The 20,242-nt window shown below is 41.7% G+C and overlaps 7 non-coding genes across 7 annotated transcripts; 5 read left to right on the forward strand and 2 right to left on the reverse strand.

Annotated features, from left to right (window-relative positions):
* Positions 1–5,395: 5,395 nt before the first annotated feature.
* On the forward strand, positions 5,396–5,467 carry TRNAA-UGC. The gene has a single exon. It is a non-coding gene; the product is annotated as a tRNA-Ala (tRNA).
* A 769-nt stretch (positions 5,468–6,236) lies between these two features.
* On the forward strand, positions 6,237–6,309 carry TRNAK-CUU. The gene has a single exon. It is a non-coding gene; the product is annotated as a tRNA-Lys (tRNA).
* A 372-nt stretch (positions 6,310–6,681) lies between these two features.
* Positions 6,682–6,754, forward strand: TRNAV-CAC. The gene has a single exon. It is a non-coding gene; the product is annotated as a tRNA-Val (tRNA).
* Positions 6,755–10,365: 3,611 nt separating this feature from the next.
* TRNAL-CAA lies at positions 10,366–10,471 on the forward strand. Its single transcript has 2 exons — positions 10,366–10,403; positions 10,426–10,471. It is a non-coding gene; the product is annotated as a tRNA-Leu (tRNA).
* Positions 10,472–13,607: 3,136 nt separating this feature from the next.
* Positions 13,608–13,713, forward strand: TRNAL-CAA. Its single transcript has 2 exons — positions 13,608–13,645; positions 13,668–13,713. It is a non-coding gene; the product is annotated as a tRNA-Leu (tRNA).
* A 6,058-nt stretch (positions 13,714–19,771) lies between these two features.
* TRNAK-CUU lies at positions 19,772–19,844 on the reverse strand. The gene has a single exon. It is a non-coding gene; the product is annotated as a tRNA-Lys (tRNA).
* A 227-nt stretch (positions 19,845–20,071) lies between these two features.
* On the reverse strand, positions 20,072–20,144 carry TRNAV-CAC. The gene has a single exon. It is a non-coding gene; the product is annotated as a tRNA-Val (tRNA).
* Between the last annotated feature and the right edge of the window lie 98 nt (positions 20,145–20,242).

Consider the following 20,242-nt stretch of genomic DNA (forward strand, 5'->3'; position numbering starts at 1 on the left):
ATGTTAGGAGGGCACCCCCAGCAAAAACCTGCCAAAGGGACAAGCAGGTTTCATAGTCTTTAAAAGCTAGAAAGAGAAGTTCCCATTTAATGCTAGAAACAATACAGAACTACTGGTGTTTATTGAAGCAGGAAGTGACCTGATCAGACTTGTACTTTTAGGAAAATCACATTGGCAATTGTGTGGAAGATGGATTAAAAAGGGGAGAGACTTGCTACAGGGAGACCAATTAAAAGGGTTAATGCAATAGTCTAGGTGAAAGGTGATGAAGGTCAGAGCTAGGGCAGTAGCATATGAGTAGAGAGAAGAGGCTTTTATTATCTCATTTGATCTATTATCATCCCCTTTTTACAGTTGAGGAAACCGAGGCAAACAGAGGTTAAATGACTTGACTTGCCCAGAGTCAAACAGCTAGTAAGTCTCTGAAGCTAGATTTGGACTCAGGTCCTCCTAATTCCAGGCCTAGCACTCTACTCATTGTATCACCTAGCTGCCTCTGGGCCAAAAAAGGAGTTATATTTCATTACCTGTTATTTGCCAATATTAGTAATTTTTCACTTACTCAGGCTTACATTTAGTGATCTTTTCATCTACATTATTGTAGTCAGTGTATACAATCTAGTTTTCCTAATTTCACCTTGCTTCAGTTCACACAAATCTTCCCATGTTTCTCTCAACTCCTTATATTTATAACTTCTTAATATACACTTTTATTCTACTACATTCATATACCACGGCTTATTCCACCATTATTCTATCTATAGGTACCTACTTTGTCTCCAGTTAACTAACTAAATTGTTTTAGAAAGATGTGGCAGTGATTCCAAAATATTCCCTGCTGTAAAGGTCCATCACTTTAATACCAATATTTTCTGGTGTTGCAATGGCTGGATCATGAATTACAACAATTTCAGAAGAACAAAAATTTCAAGTGACGCATAGGACAATTGGAGACAAATATGGTGAGCATGCTTCTATCATGTTACCAATGATAACTCACAAGAATGAAGCAACAAAATAAATATTATTAGGGCTATGCATGATAAGAAAAGGATTTAAGCTGGTTATGTATAGAGAAAAGATAACAGATAACCCAAGTGCCTCCAGCATATTGTATGGATTCAGGACACAAGATAAGAAGGCACAGACGAATTTGACCAGTTTCAGTTGAGAAGGTAACCAAATCAATGGCATCACAGAAAGATAAAAATAAAGTCAAATTAGATTCTAATCAAATAAAGCAGACAATGTTAGCACCATAGTGTGAAAGTTAAAGGATATCTCCCTCCTTTCCATTAGCAAAGGATAAACTTTCTTTCAGGGAATGTACCTTTATAGGGGTATTTGTTAGGAAATGTGTATAGTATCAACACAAAAATTTTTATTTATATATATACACACACTTACATATATACATTTTTTTAAAATTATGTGTTAGAACACTACTCTAGCTAAATGTATGAGGGGTAGGGATTGTGAGGAAGAGAGTGGGTGGAAATACAAATGTAATGGGGACTGGTGCATGTAGAGAGCACCTTTGATGGTATCTCCCCATGTGAAAGAGGCTGTGGGCCTACTTTAGGGGAAGACATGAAGACATGTAATCCAAGTGCTTTGGAGAAACACTGGAGCTCATGTTAACTGGTTCCACTTGGCTAACTACTTGGTGAACAGGAAGGAAGTTGACTAGAGCCATTCTTTTTGTATACTCTTGGTTTGATTTCAATGGATGCTGGTGTCTACAATGTTCTAAGGGGAGAGGTGTTGGCTGTTTTCCCCTCTGGGGTCTACTTATGGTTTTGGTCCTTTTGTATCCCCATTTGTTTTTTTACATTTTAGGTGAAAGAAATTAATTTGGATGCCTTTTCCTTGTAAGTTTAGAAAGTTCTATGAGTCACAAGTTTCTATGAGCCACTGGAAGTCCCAGATTTCAGGAGACTGGGACCATGCTGGGTCTTGGAGCCAGGCTAGAACCGATGCTGCAAGGAGTAGAGTGTGTGAGCTTTGAGACTCAGCCCAGAAGTTGCTGAGACAACTCACAGTATGTGAGCTTGGTAGACCCAATGTTATGTAGAAACTGTGTTAAGTGGGAGCTGGCTCTCCCAGGAGACTTATCCTCCCCAGAGTAGAATAGGGGAGAATGTTCCCAGGCGCTGGAAAATGTTTGTACTTCTGTTCTTGCTATATCTTTGAGGTAAATATCCTTTTGTAAAAGCTAAGTGATGTTAAGTGGTAAAATGGAATTGGAGTACTAGTCACTGGCATCCAACAATGTGGAGGGAAACACAACTGCTCAGGCACTAGAAAACACCCCCAAACTCCTCAGGATGATGGGGTGCTTGGGTGCTTGTGTTTGAGTGCTTGTGCTTGTACTTGGACCCCAATTTCTCCCTAGTCTCAGAAACAGTCTCTGACAATCACTCCCCAGCCCAAGGACACTGTGCCTAGCAATTTACTCATGCTTGGACCCCAGCAAGACCCTTATCTCTCTTCCTGGTGCAGCTACACAAAGCTGTATGAAAGAGTGCTGGGCTGGTCAGGCCCCAGCCCTCAGATCATGTCTCTGGAAGCCTCCCAATTCCTTAGTAAGTTCCTGTCTTGTGAGAAAGCTTTCCCTTGTTGCAGCGCATTCTCTCATCAAGGCAGAGAGGGAGGGTGACTTGCCTAGCCCAAGGAGTTTTGTCCTTAGCTGGCCCAAGGACTCTTTCTCCTCCCAGACTCCAAAGATCCATACCTCTGTCATTTCCCTCCCTGTCTGGTATGCTCCCCGTACTTTCCCATCTATAGCTCCCAAAGACTCCTGGACCTTTAGATTACCTCATCAGTGTCCCTGGCATTCCTTTTCCATATAAACCCTAGCTCCATCCTCAGTCTCTTGCAGGTTCCTCAAGAATCCTTGATCACTGGAAAGCGTAACAATAAATCTTTGCCACTTTGATTTAAAGAATGCTTGAGTCTGTGAATTCATACCAGATGACCCATCCTGTACTTCAGTCTTTGATGGGTCTCAACCTCTCGGACGGCAACAAGGGTACACCTAGAACCCTGAGAGGAAGGTATATCAGCCCAGCTTTGGCAGAGTGAATCAGAGCACACTATCTATACCAAGATTACCAAAATGATCTTTGCTCTCAAAGAATTTACTAAATTGTAAAGGAAAGGGGATAAAGAAACAAATACTTAAACGACAAGTAGTAAGGGGCATAATCACCAGAAGTGCTTCATAAATGTAACTGAAGTTGTTAGCCTACAGGGGCTATCCCGTGGATGATCCTCCGGAAACACTCCTGGAAGCTTCTGGGGACTCCAGGATCACAGAGATTCAGGGGTTGGGCCTTTTGGGCATGATAAACTCCCTGGCTGATTTCGACCATGACTGGGGACAGACCGGTTGCTCTGGTATTGTGCATAAAACCCTGCAGTTGGTTCCTTAGTCTTCCTCTCACCCTGTGATTGTGGGACAGGAGGGGAGCAGGATGATGCATCATCTATGAGAAGAGAGAACTTCCAGAGAGCTCCTGGACCCTCCTTTGACCCTCTCCTTGGCATCAGGTAACTCCAAGGCTTCCAATGATTGGGAAAGGATTGGTTGGCCCTTCCTCACCCTGAAATCATGACCCCTACTCTAAAGTGGAAGCTAGAGTGGAGATGTTCCATTAGCCAGAATCCTTGGTTACCTTTTCTTTTCTTTTTTTTTTTTTTTTTTAATATTTCCTTTCCTGAAGGCCGACAATGTTTTAGGCTCAAAGCGGACAGGTCCAGGGTTAAGTGAAATATTATGAGTTCTACAAGTCTGAAAGTCCTTTGTTCATTGAGTAAAGTTGACTGGAGACAAGGAGAAATTTCCTCAATGATGACAATGACTGAAGGAGGAAGAAACAAAGCTCCTGGCCTAGCTGGCCAGAAGACATGGACTTCTGAGGTAGCCAGTGCAGGGATTAAGTGAAATCTAAAATGCTTCCTCAGCAGGCCAGCAAATTGCTCTAAGTTTGGATGAGATTTAAATATCAGTCCCTCCTCCCCACCACTGTTAACAGCGGTTATAAATTAAGTTAGTCCGTTTTTTAGTTCTTATGGATTCCCATGTCACTGTTTTGTGAGGTTTTTATCTTTATATTTTATATTTAGTGTTTCTTTTATGTGCAGGAAACAAATACCTGTCCCATATCTGATTTATATTGTTCACTGAGTAACTTTCTATTTACTCCTTTTGGGGAGAGCTAGACATAAACCACAACTTGATTTTTAAATAACTGAAAGTGGAGGAGGGATGTTTAGGGACCATTTGAAGCAACAGACTGAGGGTTTAAAGCCTCAAAAAGATTGAGAAGAGTTTAGAGTGACAAGGGTGGGAAACCTTCAGCCTTGAGGCCACATGTGGCCTTCTAGGTCCTTGGGTTTGGCTTTTTGACTGAGTCCAAGTTTTACAGAATACATTCTTTTATTAAGAGGATTTGTTCTGTGAAGGTTGGATTCAATCAAAGGGCCGAACTTGAGGACCTAGAGGGCAACATTTTGGCCTGGGTTCGAAGGTTCCTCACTCCTGGTAGAGTTCTCCTGCTTTTCATTAGAGGCCAGATACTCCAGGATTGAACCTGGAGCCTGGGTTCAAGGAAGAAAGAGGGCCCCTTCAGGAAAGGAAGGAATATTGAGTTGAACAATTTGTCTTCAAGGTTGGAAAGATCGGGGGGAGGAAAGACTGTTTCCAGTATGTTAGGGAAATCAGTGCTGACTTCCTGGATGACTATGATAGCATTTCATATTCAATAGGTGATGATGGGAAGAGTTCATTCCAGGCTTTTGGAAAAGGCCACCAGGCAACAGGCAAACATCGAGTTTGTAGCAACTTTAGATTATGGGGACTAGAGTAGTTTGAAAAGGGAAAGAATGGGAGAGTGATGTTACATTAAGCTAAGGAGTTTGGATTTTATTTTATGGGCATTTTTGGAGGCCATTGAAAGGTTCTGAGAGTACTGTCACCACCCTATTTATGCCTAAGTGATGGACATCAGTGAGAGGTGGGAGGGCATGGAGCAAGGGATACTAATAAGGAGACTACCGCAATGGTCCTTGCAAGAGTTAATAAGGGAATAATTACAGATGTAAACTCATCATTTTCATGGAGATTTGTTGCATAGGAAGATCTATATGGTTGTTGGAAAAAAAAATTTTTTGTACCTCCCACCTCCTCCCATCCCACAGAAAAAAAAAAGAAAAAGCTTGGTAACAAATATGCAGTTAAATTGCTGTTCTCAAAGAATGAGATTATCCTTTTTTCCCCTCTCCCTTCTTGTTTTCTTTTATTTCCCTCATTTTACGAATAGCAATTTAAATATACGGTTACAATTCTTTATATAACCAAATAGGAGACAGAGGAGCCCCTTTCGCCTAAGTAGGGGATGTAGCTCAGTGGTAGAGCGCATGCTTTGCATGTATGAGGCCCCGGGTTCGATCCCCGGCATCTCCAGGAAGGTTTTCGTTTTTTTTTTTTCGTTTTCTTCACCAATTGCAAAGTGAAAAAACCATCCAAGAAAACAGGAGAAAGCAACGCACGCTGTGCTTGAAGAATGCGGGACGCAGACAGAGAACCCTGAGGTTACAGCCGATTGCTTTCTGTTGCTCCCTGGCCTCTGCGCCGTTGCATCTTCAACTCCACAACCTCCAGCAGAGCGCCCTCCCCGGATCCGCCGGGGAACTCACATGAGCAGAGAGAATTTGCGCGAAGCCCCGCCCTCAAATTTAACCTTTCACTCGGCGTGTGGTTTCGGAACCCCGCCCCTCCGCACCGTGCTCGGCTTTGGATGAGCTTTGTTGAACGCGGAGCCGCGTCGAGCCAGGTTTGCGGCTGCTTGCCCACCTGCGGCGCGCTACCCTCAAGAGACCTTACGCGGCGCCCGCTGGTTGCCTTGACCTGATGTGACCTGATTTTGGGCGCTCCTCTCGAAACGAGAGGATTAGTGGAGAGAGGGAGGAGAAAAATAGGAGGGAAAGACCGGGGCTAACGGGGCGGCCGGGCGAGATTGAGGAATTATTTAGCATTGCAGTTAATGAAGGGGCGCTGGCAGGATAGGGACGGAGTCCGCTTCACGGCCTGCAGGGAGTCCGGCTCTCGAAGAGGGGCGTTTTCCTTGCTGGTGCTTTTGCTCTCTTAGGAGGAAGGAAAAAAAGCCGTCGAGCATTTTGGGACAACTTGATAACTCTTTGAAAAAAGGAATTGGCGGATCACGCTTTCAGTTGCCCGGCTAGCTCAGTCGGTAGAGCATGAGACTCTTAATCTCAGGGTCGTGGGTTCGAGCCCCACGTTGGGCGTGTTATGTTTTTCCCCCCCCCCCACATTATAGTTTATAGGACAAAGTGCCCTTTAAATTTCACTGCAGGCACGGATGAGAAATACGTGCGCCCGCGCCTCCTTAAAATTTGAGGATGTCTGTGGGTTGAGGCCAAACCTCCTTCCCTCACGCCCTAGTTAGACTATAATTTGCGAAGAGTTGGACCGTCTGCCCTGTGTCGGGTATGGCTGCTTTTCAAATAACGGAAACTTGGTAAGTTAATTATTAAGTGACTTGCATAGCGACACACACTGTAGTCCTCATGCAAAGGTGGAGTTCGTGTGTCAGCAGTCCTGGGCCAGTGCTACCTTCCTCTCATTATTAATAGTTGTGGGAAGTGTGCTCGCAGCTGGTTTCCGTAGTGTAGTGGTTATCACGTTCGCCTCACACGCGAAAGGTCCCCGGTTCGAAACCGGGCGGAAACAGCAGTTTTTCTGCTTTTCTCCTTCACTTTGGTCTCAATACAACGTCCTTATTGCTTTTCTCCTTCCCTCTATCAGCATACTAAATAAACCCAATGCTTAAGTTACTGGTATATGCGATTCTAATCCAATTGACAGTGAAGTAGGCTTTTGCCCTTTTATGGTTGATTATTATATATTATGGTTGATTATTATATATTATGGTAATTATATCATTTTATATTACATATCCTTTTATATTTTGTATATTTAAATTTTCTAGCCCTTCCAGAATTTATCTGGGTCTGCTCATTCCGGAGGAAACCTTATTTCAAAATCATGTATGTTGTCTCTACACATCCCACTGTTTTCAACTTTCTGAACCTTAAAGAGACAATTATTTTCTCCGGAATTTCTGTAAAAACATAAGACATTTCTGAATTATCATGAAAAAGGCCAAGATTTTGAATTGAATTATATCACCATTTATATAATGATATTATATTATTTCCCTCTTCTCTCCCCGTCTACTTAAGGGGGCCTTTCTCCTTTGCGAACTCCAATATTCTTCTCTATATTCACACAGTTTGTTTCAAAGCAACTGCTTGGAAAATTAAAAGGTTTCAGCCTCTTTTCCCTCTCTCCTCTACCCTCTTGTTTATTGTTCAGTACTATATAAGTTGGTTGTTGAGTACTTTAAGTTTGTTTTACCTTAACCTAATGGTTAATGGTTTGAGGGATAATTCCCTCAAAAAGGAATAGTGCCTTAACTAAGAATTTTTGTCTGGGACAAATAGTGTAAAGGAAGATATCACTGGGGGCAGGTCATTTAGGGTGCAACCCAGAAGTTAGGTGGCATACCCTGGAAAACCTAGAGATTTCTATGCTACTGAAGAAATGATGAAAAATGCAGCTACCAGAAGGAAAGAAATCAGATGTATAAACTGGTAGCATTGTTAAGGGAAGTTGAGTTAGTTCACCTGAGTTACACACTGAGGGTAGGATGAACACATCAGGATAGAACTGTTAGTGTCCTCTAAATTTCACTGCCCTGAATTAACATCACCTTCATAACTCCCCAATCCTAAGGTGCATGGTGCAGTGGAAAGAAACAAAGGTTCTGGATTCCATTCCTAACTCTGATCAGATGCTTACTGTGTGACTTTTGGCAAGTCATTTCATTTCTCTTGGCCTCAGTTTTTCATTTTGAAAAAAAGGGAACAACCACATGACCTCTAAGATCTCTTTTAATTCTAAATCTCTGATCCTAATGGCCACGTGAAATGGAAACAATCAGTCAAATCAACATTTAAGCTACTAATTGCCAGGTACAAATAGAGTTGTTTTGGCCAAGGACAACTCCCCACTTTATCTCTCTCTGGAAGGCCCCTAACACCACTCTTTCCCAATTAATTACCACCTACCTATCATTCTACCTCTAGGTAAGAAAAATGATTATTTCTCTCTTCTATTAATAGCTAATTATTTAAATCAGACTAAGGTTTCTCAGAAATCAACTGATGGGGGAAATCTTTCTCAAAGACTATTTCTGCTCATTGTGTTTACTCAGACAGGTCTGGGAAAATGTGAGTTCTCCTTTTTGTCAGACAGGTGATATGGAAATTGCCATATCTCTTTGACCACGATTTGGGTGATCCAAGTCACTACCCCGAAGACGTTCGTTAGAATGAGTCCCTCTTTATAATATTCATTCTCTCATTAATTGTTAACCATCAGAGTTGATTGCCATCCTGAGGTACACCTGTTCTTCTGAGGGCTTATAAACTATGAGTCCATCAACATGAGAGGTCTTTGGCATGAGTGTCACTGCCCTTTTTTATTAAAATGCTAGCATTATTAATAAAATAACTACCCAGAAATTATTTCCCTCAAACCTTTTAAACTTAACTTAGGAAAGGGGATTTTTAAAACTCAGCAAGAGGAACAAAGGAAAGGAAAACCGCCTAAAGTCACTGCCTTAGATAAGGTTTACTGTCTAGCCCATTTACTAAATCTCCCACCCAGAAAACTGACGGCTCATCCTATGTCCAGCATAGTATAGGGATTTATTTTTTTTCTCTCTGCTTCTAGGGAGCTATAATTATATGTTCTAATAAAATATCTTTTGTTAACTCTGGAACTCCCAAGTGATAGCTCCAGCGATTATAAAGAGAACCTCTAAGTACCTGGGTTCCCCCTCCGTCAATTCTGCCTTTGAGCCTTGGTGACTGGGTGTCCCAAAAGTCTTTGTGCTGTTTAAAACCACTGAAGACTTCAGAACTTCCAGTCAATCACGGTTTTATCTTAATACTGGCTTTAAAAAAAAAAGGAGTAGGTAGGCAGAAATGAAAAAAATATTTTTTAAAAAATCAGATGAGTTTTGGAGGGAAAGTGCAAGCCGTGCCCCACTGGGGGGCCCCCGTCCTGGCAAAAGCACTTGGACCTCCAGTGGGGATAGGGACGATGTTTCAGCTCCGCTGTCGATTCCATGGCAACTGTGCTCCCCAGCTCCGGCTGGTCTCGGTCTCTCTCGGGCCGCTCTCACCTCCGGTACCCTCTGCCTTTAAGGTCTCCGCACCTTCGCAGGTTTGGGGATGGGTGCCAAAAGTACCAGGGATGAGACAGGAGCCGCCTGCCACGCCACTTCCGGTCTATGTCACCCAAGCCGGGGCTGACTTCCGCTCTCCCAGTTCCTGCAGGATAGGATGTCTCTCCTGTCAATCACCGTCCTTGCGGCTTAAGCTAGAGAGAGTTAACCTCTTGGATTCCGGTCCTGACCAGGTCGGGGTTCACATCAAGTTGATGCCCCGGCGGTCCCGGAATGGTGCAGAGAAATAGGTTAAACATTACACAACGGACTTTGTTATCATTTCAGTTACAATTCATTTTCTTTCCAATATTTCTCTCTTGTGTTTCTCCTCTTTCATTGAATGGTTTGAGAGCCCCGGGCCTCCCCAGTTAGGGCTCGATGTCTATGTGGGTACAAAGTCCATCTACATAGGCGTACAGTGGACAGGGTCTGTTTATCTCTTTCGGAAGGCCGTTGTTCGGCCTTAAACCATTCATCCTCTAAGCTTTATCCAGGCAGCCAAGAAGTATTTATTGAACTCCCACTGTGTGCCAGATACTATGCTAAGGGAAGAGGACACAAAGAAAAGCAAAAGGACAGACCCAGCCCTCAGGGAGCTCCCAGTCTAATGGGACCGACAACGTGCAAAAGCTAAATACAAATAAGATATTAACATTTTGAAGGTCCCAGTCCTGAATTTATTTCCCTTCCCGGGACTTTCTCATTTTAGTCATCTCTGGATCTCCCAGTTTTGTTCTCCATCTTTTCATCTTCTACTTTATTTTTTAATCCCTTTGGATCCCTACGCCGAGATTGCTATGTCCACCTTGGTCTCGCTGATCTCTGCTCCTACCCAGGGAGGTCATACATATTTTCTTGAAATCTCTTGTCATACCGAAGACCTCCCCCTCTGTACAGGTCGCTGCGACGCCTAGTCTGCTCATAGCGATTGCGGACTGCGCTTCTCTTATTTTTGTAACGCCCCTTTGAGTCCCTTTGACCAATGGGAAGTGAGCCTGGCTATGTGTTCCTTGAATAGGCTTAAAAGGAAGTAGTTGGTTGTGGTGTCAGGATGGCCGAGTGGTCTAAGGCGCCAGACTCAAGACTTTGTCTTCCTCTCTGAGTGTTCTGGTCTCCGTATGGAGGCGTGGGTTCAAATCCCACTTCTGACACGTCTAACTTTTTGAATTTTCTCACTCAAATTGACATTTTTAAGAAACGAAATGACATTAAAATTTGTTTTTTGCCCTTCAAATCGACATCTTTAAGGAAACAGATGCTTTTTAAAAAATTTTTCACTCAAAGATGTCTCTCCAGAATGATACGAGCTTTTTCGTTTAAAATCACTTTTAAGGAACTGCCAATCTGAGCTGGACCCACTCAACGGATAAACCTTTTTAAAAAGTTTTTATTGATTTCTTCAGCTTTTTACATCGTCATAGTTTTCCCCGATAGCTCTCCCCCTTCCCCAGAAAGCCATTCCACATGACAAACAGTATTTTCACGTAAGCATTCCTGCTAAAGACCTATTAATGTTCCATTTTCTCTGTCTGTACTGATATCAGTAATATGTGCAAAGCACTTGGCTAACCTTAAAAGAACAATCATAAATGCTAGCTACTTTTATTATCATTACTATTAGTTAATCTGTAGTGGCTAATGAATTTATTCACTCTGGATGCCACAGGGCAGGATTTGCTGGACACTATTATCAGGGAGGATTTAACTTGCATAAAGTCTATTGTGGAATACTTTAATTCAGAAAGATCTCCTAGATGAAAGGGAGTTTTGTCTTCATCAGTTGTAAGCAATTTGAACCCGGGATTCATAGATTTAGAACTGGAAGAGGCCTTATAGGCCATTCAGTCCAACTCCTTTATTCCTACATGAGAGAAATGAGCCTTGGGAGATAACTTGATATATCAGTCAACAAGCATTTATTAAGCTCCTACTATATGCCACACGCTGTGCTAAGCCCCAGATTTGCCCACAATCACCCAAATAGTAAATGGCACATTAAGATCTAGTGTTCTGGCCTGAAATCCTATGTTTCATTTTTACTAGTCTTAACTCCTAGTAAAATACCTCAAATCTACTAGTTCATTAATAAAAGTTTGTTGGGTTTAAATTTGTTGAAAGAGGGGTTAGAAGCATCTTCCCCTCTTAAGGGGAGCCTCAATTTCTCCTTATGTAAAATGGGATAATATTTGTACTATATACAGCCTAACATACTGCTGCTTCCACCTCACAAGGTTGGGATTGAGGGGGGGTCCCTTTTTAAGCCTGAAAATACTGTAAAAATTTTCATTAACCAGTAAATCAATAAACATTTATTAAGTGCCTATTTATTATGTGCCAGATACTGCTAAATGCTGGGATACAAATAAAAGGTTAAAATGATTTTAGTATTGTTGACTCCAGCCTGATCACACCATTACTCTTCATCCCCTAAATTTTTGTCAGTGAAGCTGTGCAAAATTCTTAAATCCTTGTCCTTTCTCAAGTTTTGGGAAAGCAACAATCACATTTCCCTTTGCTTTTCTCTCCCTGTACTCTGTAAGTGGTATTGAGCAGTTCCAAGTTAATCAATAACGAGTGGTCCTCCCTCAGACATCAGCTTTTGTTCTCTTGCTACTCAGGATTAGGAGACCTTTTTTGCCCCCCATTTTTCATGGGCTTCTAAAGAAATGGCTCATTATAATGCTGAGGTTCGAAATTTAGATTTCCCACTCTCAGTTCTGCAGATCATCTCCAATTTAAGTCCTTAGCAGAAAAAAGCCAGGGCAGACAGAAGGTGAAACACAAACCACCCTGGTTCCACAGCAGAAGACAGAGCCTAATTTCAGTGACTCAGGAGCCCCAACTGCAGCAGGAGACAGGGTCGACTAATATCCAGGCAGCATGTGCCTGACCCAGTAACTAGGGAGCCTATGTCCAACTAAGCATCCAGGTAGTCTGGGCCTGAACCAAAATAGAAAACAAGGCCGGACAATTACTGTATAAGTCAAGGCCTAGTCTTGGACAAATTTGATATTAAGCAGGGCTTACCCACACCATCCAGAAGAACAGGAGCAGAGCTTAACTCAAGCACAAGCCCCTATTATAGAAATTTAGGATTGAGATAGGAGTAAAAGGAAGAAAATGACACTCTCGCACTCCATCCCCAAAATGAAGAAAGACCTTGAACTCAGAGAAACCCAAAGGATAAACCTAGAAGAAAAGAATAACTCCACAACAAATCTAAGTAGATCCTGGGAGAAAAGAACATCTTGTTCATAAAGATTATGAGAATATCCGGAAGAAATTAAACAAGAAATATAAAATGGAATAGCTAGGGAGGGGAAAAAAATGACCAGAATAGCTTTGAATAGGTGATGATTAACCATACCCAAGAATTTAACTGCATGAAAATTAGAATTAGCTAAAAAGAAACTACTCATGAAATAAAAGAAAGTATTAAAATTAAAAGATTGGGGGGGAGAAGGAAGAAATATATCATATATTTGGGTATATATATATTACCCAAAATAAGTGGCCAGGAAAATAGGTCAAAGATAGATAATATAAGAATTATTAGGCTATCTGAAAACCATAAGAAAAAAAATTGGATGCCATATTTCAAGAGTTCATAAAAGAAAATTGCCCGATTTCTTTTAAACAAAAGATAAAGTGAAAATAGAATCTGCCAATTACCTGCTGAAAGAAAACACACAAGAAAACTCCCAGAAGCATAGCCAATATCCAGAGCTTCCAAGTAAAAAAAAAAAATACTGCAAAGCAAAAACACTGCGAACAACAAGAGTTTAAATAACAAGTAACCACAGTCAGGATATTGGCAGCTTCCACTCTGTAGAAGCGGAAAGCTTTGCAATGCAAAATTTAAAAAAGCAAAAGATAAACTCTTACAACCAAGAATAAATAAATCAGAACTAAGTGTCATCCTACAAAGAGAAAAATTAACCTTTATTGAAACAGAGAATTTCCGAGCATTCTCCATGAAACAGCCAGAACTAAATTAACACACTTTAAAATGGAAACTTGGGAAACAAAAGGAATATAGAAAGGTACACACATTTGATCAATGGAAAGATACTGTCTGAAGATAAGAAGCTTATCTTCAAGAGAAAGAGAAATAAGACACGTAGGACATCTAGACTGGTTTTATTCTGTTTTTATGGTCTTAGAAGAAAACGAGAGGCACAGGGGCTATTGTTCAGCAGTTTCAAATCGTGGCCAATTCAGAGGAATTAGGAAAGAGGGGCAGGACGCTGACTATCTCATGTCAGAGAAGAGGACGGACCGCTGCGTGTCAGGATGGCCGAGAGGTCTAAGGCGCCAGACTCAAGACTTTGCTTTCCTCTCTGGGTGTTCTGGTCTCCGTATGGAGGCGTGGGTTCAAATCCCACTTCTGACACAGTGCTTTTTGGGCGCTTTGCCAAGAAAATCCCACAAAGGGTCACGGTATATATAGAACAACAACTTAGACACAAAAATGTTGTAAAGAAGACGCACAACCTAAAAATTAGTAGGGAGAGGAAAAAAGGAGATAGGCTGTAAGAAGCAAGGTAGATAGCTAAGGGAGTTGTAAATCCAACGTTGGAAGGGGAAGCATAAAGTGTCCACGGCAAGAATTGGACTGACTTTTTAATATTTGCTAAAGAACTTGTGAGTTGCATTTTTTTCCACGTGGGAGTCTAACATGGGATCAGGCCTGGAAGGAGGAGTTTTCTGCTAAACTCCGAGAGAGTTTGCAGAAGAGTGGGAGTAAAATTTGGAAAAATAAGAATGCAGCAGCAAGTTGCAATAAATAGTAGTAAATGTAAGATTCTTTCCAGAAGACTGCCCTATCACAGCAGAAAACTTCCTTTCCCTAGTTCATGGCTTGGCTTATTTAGAGAATCGAACAGAAAGTAAGTGAATTGTCATCTCCTGGAATTAATAGTGAAATTTCTGTAAACTCTTTTTTTTCTATTTGTTGTATCACCACATGCAATGGGTGGCAGAGTTCATTGCCAAGGTTTTGTTTTGCTACTTAAAAGTTTTGCTTAATCAATATTTATATTCTAACAAAGGTTTGCTAAAAATGATAATATTAACTGCATCCTAAAGTTTTTGTTTTTGTTATAGACTGTGAGAGAACATGGATAACTGATTAAGGTAAATTTAACTAGCTAAGACATCACCTCTTCCCCATGGCAATCAAAGTGCTTGGGGGCACAGAGCATTTTATGAATTCTATTTGCAATTTGTACACGTGTGTATTGTGCAGAGAAAGGAAGCCAGATAGAATTGAGACCTTTGCCCTAACATGAATCCTTCATTAGCTAGCCTAGTACACAGGTCAAAATAGCTAAGACCAAGGTTTAAAAGATCCCGGAAGGCCTAGTACTATTAGATTTAGGGGTGCTGGATGTCAGACACTTATTAGTTGTAAAAGTCACTTAACCTCTGTTTGCTTCAGTTTCTTCAACTCTAAAGCGGGGATCATAATAACACCCAACAATTCAAAGCTGTTTATAACAAATGCATCAAAATAGATATTTGTAAAAGCATTTAGCATAGTGCTCAGCAGAGTAGGCACCATTAAATGGTTATTCCCCTTAATTCTAGTACCTTCCCTCTCTCTTGATTATTTCCAATTTATCCTGTATATAGTATGGAAAGCCGCTTGAGCCCCTTTGAAATGCTGAGTGAACCTTAAAATAAGCTGAGTGGTAGCATTCTTCTGTTTATGATTGATAAGGACCAGGCGCCTTGAACCCAACGCTATCTTGATTAAGGGCATTTCTCTTATCTTGTTGTATGGACACTGTCCGTTATGACATTCTCATATTTATGACAGCCCTTGTTTATGGCTGACAGAAACCAGACATTTTGGGGCACCCTCTTGTTCTCTGGGAACTATAATTTTGGCTGACAAAGGACACAGGCCTCCTGAGTCGGGAGAAAGGGAGGAGGGATGGGCATGTAATCTGGGCAGCCTGGCACCAAAGTGAGCTCATTTCTTATGAACTCCCATGCAAGGGCACATGCATGTCCAACACTTTGAGAGAAATAAACATACCCCTACAGCCTAAATGTTGAGGTTTAGGGGTGCAGGGACTCCAAAACAGCAACAAGCAGTCCTGCCAGAATGAATTCCACCGGAGCCTTCTTTCAGCCAAAGACAAAGTTTATTAAAATACCAATAAAGAGTGGGTGTGATCTAACAATCCACTTAAGCAATGTAAACATTGGCTAGACTCTTAAGGAATCTGAGTGCCTTAATGATGGCCAAGATGAATCTTATATACAGAAAGACTGTGGGAGGGATCTAGGAGTGGCCAAGTAGTCTGGGGTGACTGGGAGGGTAGAATGGGGTCTAGATAGGATCAAGAGTGGGAAGTGGTGGGGGAGGGGAGGCAATGGGGAGGTAACAGACCAGGAGAGGTAACAGAATTGGGAAACTGGGCATAGCCACAATGAAAGGCCAGTTGAGAGGATTTTAGCCTCAGGCTAACACCAGAGATTTAACCAAGTGGGAAAGTCCAGGTCTTTTCCTTTTTGGGGTCTAGATCCCAAAGTCATGGTCTTTTCCTCTTAGGGGTTCAGATCCCATCCCCATCATAACTCTGTCTTTCTTAGAACTAACTCTGGCAGATTGACAATAACTTGTTTATACATAGTTGTTTGCATTAGACTGTGAGTTCCTTGAGATCAAGGTACTGCTCTTTTACCTTTCTTTGGACACCCAGCAATTAGCACTGTACCTGGAACACAACAGGTGCCTAATAAATGTTTATTGACTGATTGACTGACTGACTGAGTAAAGCTCTCTTGCCCACTTTATCCATCATGATCTAACTGCCAACTCTCTAAGAGACCTCTCCATCTCAACCAGGGTCCTTGTGGCTGTTTTTGTATTCAAATGACTAGGGCGTAACACCAACAATCTGAGTACTTAGCTCCCTGAGCTAACCAAGGTTCCAGTCTAACTAGTCTAACCTGCATAGAGGGAGGGGTTAAGATGTTGCTTTTACCACAGCATGATTCTTCTTCTGCCGTATCACACTGTGACCTCCTTAAAATATGGGAGATAGATTTTTCCAGGTAGGTTGTAAGGTCAGAGCGTTGTATGTTAAGGAAAGTTAAGTAATAAAAATACTTTTGCATATATGGGTCATTTTCTTCCTTCTTTGACCATTTTGTAATGTAGTCCTAATTGTGATATTGTTGGGTCAGTCAAAGAGAATGTTTGCATGTTTAGTAAATTTGGGGAGCATAGTTCTAAATTGCTTTCATGAATGTTTGGACCAATTCCCGGCTCCACCACAGTGCATTAATATACCTGTTTTCCCACAGACTTTCCAACATTTGGCATTACCTTTTTTTTTTTGGTCAACTTTGGCTGCCTAATGGATATGAAATGGAACTTTAGTTGCTTTAATTTTTTTTTAACATTTTTTGTGGGTTTTTGTTTGTTTGTTTTTTTAGGTGGGGGAAACAAGAGTGTGTTTGTAGGCAACCAGTAAGAAGCCAGTAAATAGGTAGAGACTCCATAATCAGTTTCCTGTAGCTTTAATTCAAGAGCATGTGAATAAAAGCAAATGGAGCAGATTGTGGGATCCAGGGTTAGAATTTGTCAAGGCAGGATTTTAGATTGGACAGAGGCAGGTGTATACTTGAACTGGTTCAACCAAGGAGTCCAGATAGGAAAAGAAGAAGTGCATAGCCAGCTCAGGAGTGATATTGGCCTGGGAATGTTCTGCCAGGTGGCATTGATGGAAATCATTTAAGTTTGAAAATCAAGATTAGAGTGTCTTAAGGCATAGGAAAAGATGAAATAATGATTATGATAAAGGAATTTGAGAGCTTATAAAATGGAACTAGAACACTGTGATGATTAAAAAAGTTCCAAGAGACATAGTTTCTGGGTAATTTAATCATTTTATTAATAAGGCCAGCATATTTATTAATAAAAAGATGATCATTTGGCCATCTCTTTTAGACAGAAGACCCCTCATGGTGGTGGGCTTATAGTTTATATGCCCTTTGAAGAGGAGCTGTTCCTGAGGGGTGGCAATCAACTTTGATTAGTTAACAATGAGAAAATGAATATTACAACAGAAGGTGGGCTTTATTAAAATGAGGGTCTTGGGGTACATGACTTGGATCACCCAAATCTTGGTCAAAGAGATTTATCCATTTCCTTATTACCTGTCTGACAAAAGAGAGAATCAAACTTCCCCAGACCACTCTGAACAAACACCAATTAACCCAAATTTAGACTTCCTGTCAGATTAGATCTTGGCTTGGATAAATCTTTAAGAGAAATTTCCCACACTGGTTGGTTTCTGGATGAGGAAGTAGTAAAGGAAAAAACCTTTGGTCCTAATACAATAATTAGTTATTAAACAAAAAAGCTGACACTTATAAATGCCAATGGTATGAACATCTCTAGGTCATGGAACTGAGAATATGCTAATAAGGCAGGAGTTGAGATGGAAAGACTGTAAGCCAGGCACAGAACTCATTGAAGAAGATATGAGAATGTCCTAAGGTTCCATAGATAATGTACGAGTATCTTCAAATATTTGATTTTCCAGCTGGCAGAAATAGTGTAAGGTTGAGGGAATCTTTCTTGGAACCAAGGAGTTCCACTACAACTTTTTTCATAATTAAGATTATATCATTCTTAGATTTCTGTTTTATTGAAACTGTAAAACAGAAAATGGAACTGGAATTTTATTTATTTACCCATCCATTCTTTCATTTATTTACAAATGTGATGTATGAAAAGTCCAAGAGACATAATTTCTGGGTAATTAATAATTTTATTAATTATGACTAGCAAATATTTAATAAAAAGATGGTCATTTGCCTTTCTCTAGTAAAGGAAAGAGCAATGATGGAGGCCTCTCAAGAGTGAGTGGTCCCAATAGGTGAAAATCAACTCTGATTGGCTAACAATTAATGAGAGAATGACTATTATAATGAAGGTGGGCCTATTTTAATAAGGGACTGGGGGACGTGACTTTGGTTATGTCACTCTTAATCCTCTCCACCCAGACAGTTGGGTGGGGTTCCAACAAAATATGTACTCTAAGGATTTGGGCAATCAGCTATCAGCAATGTCTTTCAAAGATTGGCTATATAATCTACAGGGGTTTATTTCTCCATAAGGAAATAGAAAGGGGAAACCTTACTCTCAATTAATAATTGATTGTTAATATAAGAGAAAAATAATTTCTCACAAACATGGATTGAATGTATGCCACAAAGCACCCAAACCTAACCCCTCCACTTTGGGGGAGACAAAATTAGAGAAATTTGAAAGGAACCCCATTGTCATCTGGAATGATGCCTGGGCACGTTTTGGTTTTGAATTGCTCCTTGGCAGTTGACTGAACCATAGATTACCAGCGGGAAGAGACTTTGGAGATCCTTTTGTTTCTCCTGGTGAGAAGACTCAGGGACTGAATGATTGCCCCACCTCTCCAGCCCTAGGTTATCTACCTGTCCTCAGCCCCGGGGCATTACTCTGATCATGCCCCAGTTTGCAAACCGGTGGCCTGATTTTCCAGACTTCCCTTCGTATTTCTTTCTCAAAGAGCACCTGCTTTAGGAAAGGCCTGACACTGGCTTCCTGGACTGACCAGGGTTTGAGGATGGAGAGAGAGAAAGCCTGGGAGCTCTGGATCCTGGAGAGGAGATGGAGCTGGATGGGGCATGGGGCAGCGGAGTCCTGGCTCCCCAAGCCCGGCAGCGACTGGAGCGGCAGAATCCGAGAGCCTGGAGGGGGCCGGGGGGAGAAAAGCCCCCAGGATCTCAGGGCTTGCACTTTCATTTCCACAGCCCCGGTTCCCAATGCTCCGGGTGTGCCCGGAGGTCCCTTCCTCTCCCTCATCCTCCTCCTCCCCCCACCCCTTTCCCTTTTCTGCGCCTTCGCCCAGAACAGGTTCGCACAAGAGGAAATCACCTGCCTGGGGTTGGAAGGGTAACTCGCCTCCTTTGCCTCTCCTGCTTGCTCTCCATGCCCTAACGACCCCCCGCCCCGCAGCAAGCCGTCTGCACCGAGTTCCCCGCTACCCTTCGGTTCCGGAGGGGAATGAATGGAAAGAAAGAGTAGGTGGGAGGGCTTAGAGCACCCAAGATTTCAGACACTTGTATTTTAATTTTCAAAGTCTTGAGGTTTGTGCGAGCAGAAGCAAAAAAGATGAGAACAAAAAGAAACACTGAGCAACTGAAAAGTGAGGCAAAAGCAACAAGAAATAAGCGAACAGAGACAGGAAGAAAAATACAAAAGCAGAGACAGAGTAGAAGAAAGACAGACTAGAGTGAGACGGATAAGCAATGTTTCTTTTTCCATAATAAGAGAACAGAGACGGGAAGAAAAATACAAAAAAACCCCCAAAACCCAAAGAGACAGATGAGCAACATGTTTGTCTTCCATAGGAAAGGGGGAAAGGGGGGGGAAAACAAAAAACACAGTGCGCCCAACGTGGGGCTCGAACCCACGACCCTGAGATTAAGAGTCTCATGCTCTACCGACTGAGCTAGCCGGGCTCTTGAATACACATTTGACCCACATCTCCCAGGAGGCTAGGACTTTTGACTAGTTCAAAGAAATTTGATCTTTCTTTTTTCTTCCACTCTGTTTATTTCTTTTGCGGGGCCCTCTAATTGCCAATGGTAAAGAGGGGAAGGAAGGAACGGGAGGGTAACAAATACACAGAGAAAAATTGTAAGTTAAAAAATGGGGAAAAGTCAACTTCCAAAAAAAAAAAAGCCCCTGTTTCCGCCCGGTTTCGAACCGGGGACCTTTCGCGTGTGAGGCGAACGTGATAACCACTACACTACGGAAACTAATTAGAGACCTTCGTTTCCCCCCAAGGCCTAAGAAGCTAGATAGTTGTTCACTATCACTTTTCCAAATACAGAAGTAATGCCGTCCTAAACTGCCT

Source organism: Vombatus ursinus, unplaced genomic scaffold, assembly GCF_900497805.2.
Source record: "Vombatus ursinus unplaced genomic scaffold, bare-nosed wombat genome assembly UNPS02005197.1, whole genome shotgun sequence".
Lineage (NCBI taxonomy): Eukaryota > Metazoa > Chordata > Mammalia > Diprotodontia > Vombatidae > Vombatus > Vombatus ursinus.